Source organism: Sturnus vulgaris, unplaced genomic scaffold (genome assembly GCF_052056855.1).
Source record: "Sturnus vulgaris isolate bStuVul1 unplaced genomic scaffold, bStuVul1.hap1 Scaffold_198, whole genome shotgun sequence".
Taxonomy (NCBI): domain Eukaryota; kingdom Metazoa; phylum Chordata; class Aves; order Passeriformes; family Sturnidae; genus Sturnus; species Sturnus vulgaris.
In genome coordinates, this window is record NW_028276185.1 from 5,852,724 (window position 1) to 5,856,939 (window position 4,216).

The window sequence follows — 4,216 nt, forward strand, 5'->3', positions numbered from 1 at the left end:
ACCGGGAGAGATCCTGCCCCAGGCTAGCGGTGGAAGAACATCCCATTAACAAGGCATGCAGATCATTTCCCAGCGGTGCCCACACTCCTGTAGGAACTAAATGCACCGAGGATCTCACGAGGGTCACCAACTCTCTGGCGGCCAAATCCAGCCCTGCGCTCCCTGCGGGTGCGGGCACTCTGGGAAGGGCTCAGCTGCGGGTCAGATGGCCGGAGAGTGGCTTGGTGGTCACCTCGTGTGTGAGGCAGTGATGGGCTGGGGAGATGCGTGGACACCACATGATCAGAGAGCTGACTGGGTAAAGGGACACGGGAACAGTGACACCGCAGTGACAGGCAGCCAATGCGGGCTTGTTTCAGTAAAGTTTGGGTTAAGTTTCTCTTGGGGGTTGTTTTTATTTTTTTTTTTTTTCCCTCGCCTCGCTGTCTGGAATTTTTTCCCATTGACATGCTAAGATGGCTAGTGATAGGGGGAGACTCCCTGACCCTTTTTGGAGTTTCCCTCGTAGGGCAGGGGGGATGGGGGAGAAGAGGGAGAACATCACAAGATCGGGGGCAGGTAAAGGAGAGGTGTGTGTAGCTGCTCGCTCTCTCGCTCATTTGGCTCGGAGATGGATGGCCACTGGAAAACCTCGCCCTGCCATCCCAATGATGGGAGCTTGGCTGTGGGACCCCACACTCTCCTGGTCTGATGCTCTCCCACTTCAGCCTGCCACCTCCACACAACCTATTGCAGCACTGGGACTGACACTGCCTCCAAGGATCCATGAGCAGAGTCTTTCCTCCACCCTTCCCACCCAGGACACAGCTGCCATCACCCCCAGCACTCCTGCAGCCACACGGGATCACCGCATCTGCCCCTGCCCACCGGGAGCCGGCTGGCACTGACTGCCAAACTGGGACGGTAACTGCAGCAGAGGGGAAAGGTGTCCACAACCAAAAGAACTGTTACTGGGTTCCTATCTTCTGTTTGTTGTTAATTACTTAGTTGTTGTTGTTTTGTTTACCTTTTAAATATATATATATATACATACTAATAAAGAACTGTTATTCCTATCCCCATATTTTTGCCTGAAATCTCCATAATTCCAAAATTATACTAATTCAGAGGGAGGGATTTATTAGCTCCATTTCGAAGGAAGGCCCTGCTCTTCTCCAGCACACACCTGTCCTTTTTCAAACCAGGACAGATTTTTGGTGCCCAAAATGGCCCCTTTCCCTCTGGGAGTGGCTTTTAATGAGTGTAAGAGAGGTTTGTCAAGAGACAGAATGCAGGAGCACCATCATAGAATGCGTTGGAACACCCTTGAAGAAGGGATCCAACAGCTGAGAGAAGTGACAGTGCTGGAGGTGCTCCTTGGGAGGGATGGACAGCATGACAATGACCCTGACAAGGTCAGGTGCACAGGGCAGATGTTGTGGAATCTGGCAAACCTGGGGCCATCTCAATACACCACCTTTATTGCAATGGTTAGTGCTGACAGCAGCCGAGAAACAGTGGGTTCTGTCACCAACAAACTTAGAAATTAGGAGAGTATGATCAATGTCCCGATGCAGGCTTTTGTCTCTGCTGTGATTAAGGAACACAAAGAAGAGTTTAAAGAGGAGATGAGGGAGGAGATGAGGAAGATCAGTGCAGCACCAGTGCGAGTCACAGGCCCCAAAGTCAGAGCCCAATGTCCCCCAGCTAGAGAGAGAGTACACCCCACGAGCTGACCTGTGGTTCTTTCTGCATGACCATGGAGAAGACATGAGCAGGTGGGATGGGAAACCCACTTCTGTCCTGGCAGCACGGGTGTGTCAGCTCAGGGGGGGAAACACAAACTGAGGGAGCTCTGATAAAGTGAAGGTAGCCTCAGCCTCCCATGACCGAGGTGTTGGGTATTACAGAAGGGAGGATGATCTGTCAGATCCCCTTGAAGGAACCTCCAGCATGTATCCTCAGGAAAGAAATAATAACCAGGGCTAGAGGGGCCCTGCCTCTAGCCAGAGAGAGGGACAGGAAAACCAGATCTTTTGGATGGTGTGGATCCGATGACCTGGAATACCAGAGCCACAGAAATATAGAGTGTTAGTTGATCCTGATGCACAGTGTACCCTAATGCCATTGGGACATGTGGGGACAGATCCTATGTCCATTGCTGGGGTGATGGGAGGATTGCAGGAATTGACTCTGCTGGAGGCTGAGGTGAGCCTGACTGGGAAGGAGTGGCAGAAACATTCAATTTTGACTGGCCACTTCCCCAGCGGGCATTGCCCATGGTGTCTCTGCTGCAGCTTTTGCTGCTTTGTCCAGTCCACGGCTCGGAGCCCCTTCTCTTTCTTCTCTGGAAAATCACATTCCTGTATCTCCATCTGCTTCTTCTTTTTTAAAGAATCTTCTATTTACAAGGGTCCCCAACAGGTTCTTCTATTTACAAGGTCTGGGCCTCCACAGCTCTCGACTGCTGGCAGCTCTTTCCAGTCACCTTCCCCCACTGGGGTTCCAACTCCACCACTATCCCCACAGCCGGGCTATTGCCTATCACATCGGGGTCACCACTCATTGCAGTTGAGACAGAAGCAATGACAAAAAACTCCGTGTTCATGCAACAAAAACCAACTTTTATTGAGGGCTGTTCTCCCTATGTAGCCTTTGAAGTCTGCATGGTTAGCTCTGCTTGGCTAAATTAGTTGCCACCTGGCTAACTGGCCAATGGCTGCCCGTGTCCCAGATGGCCTAGACCTGCTCCCCAACAGCCCAGACTGCTCAAGTTATATCACTACGGTAGTTATATGATTATTTACATTATAAAATTACAATCGGGATTAGTTATAACTGTAAGGCCTCCAGGCCAGCTGTTAGCTACTACAGGTTTAATGCTGGCCAAATCTTCCACTAGAATTATTTACTCATTTCCTGCTGTGAGATAAGATTAGGAGGAAGGCAAAGCAGGCTCAAACCTTAAAGGGTATAAAGAAAGAACTTTATTAACAAAACTAAAAGAATTATAAGAATCAGAATAAAACCTTCAGAACACTTCTCCTCCCTCCACACCTTCTTTTCTTTCCCACCGACAATGTGCAGGAACAATTCAGCCAGTTTACCATCTCTAAAATAGTCTTCCCAGTTCACTTAAGGAGAGGAGTCTTTCTTGTCATGCTATGGAGACTTCTCCACAAGAGACAATTCTCTCCTGGCTTCAAAGTCACAGTGCATCAGCTGCCCAGGAGAATGGAAATCTCATCACTGTGTAAAAGTCCCTTCCCTCGACCTACAGTTTTCCCCACAATTGTTTTTGAGGGCTCAATCTTTGGCTAATGGGGTACACTTTTAAGGATGAGCTGTTCAGAAGCAAAGGTTCTCTTCATCTGTCTCTGAGATCATCTTCATCTCTGGGAACAGAGATTCTCTTCTTCCCTGGGGTAAAGGGTCTTCATCACTCTCATCTCTCTCTGTTCAAGCTACTTCAATATCTGTTTGTTCAGCATGGATGCTTTTGCTCATGTCTATAATTTGAACGCTTCTTCCTCCACGTGCTTTTCAACAAGTTACAGGGAAATGGAGTCTGACATACCAACTTTATCTTTCCCATAGACTTACAAGAGGATTTCAGCCCAAGAGTGAGGCATCTCCTCAATCCCTCCCATCTGGGACCTGAATTCTACTTCTCTAACCTTGGGGTCCAAATGTTGTTCCTCTATATGTCTTCACTCTGTCCTGTTCTCTCACTCGAGAGAGAATTGAAGGTCTGCAAGTCTCATCTGTACAGTGAAAGAGATAATATCTTGTTCCAAGGCCTGCAGATAATCATATGATCCCTGCTAGGTGGTGGCCAGAGCTGTTTACAGTGGAGAATTCTGGGGGGCTGTGCCAGGATTTTCAAGGGGCCCAGCCAGAACAGTGTGGCCGCTCTGGCTGCACAGCTTTTTCAGTGGTTTAAGAGGTTGTCAGTTCTCAAAACTAATCACTGATTAGATTGTGTCAGATGTGGAGGAAGCTCTTAGCAGCTCCTGTCAAAAAAAAAATCATTTCCGGGGGTGGCTTCTTTGCCCCTCACCAAATGTCAAAAGTACAAAACCGGCACAGAGGGTCCCCCCTTTCTGTTGTGAGGTCTCATGTTGTCACCCTTGGCTCCATGAGGCCCTGTAAAGTCAAAATGGATCCTTCATTACAAGAGACCCCACAATGTCACAATGATCTGTGGACACCATAAGGCCCTGAGGCATCACAATGG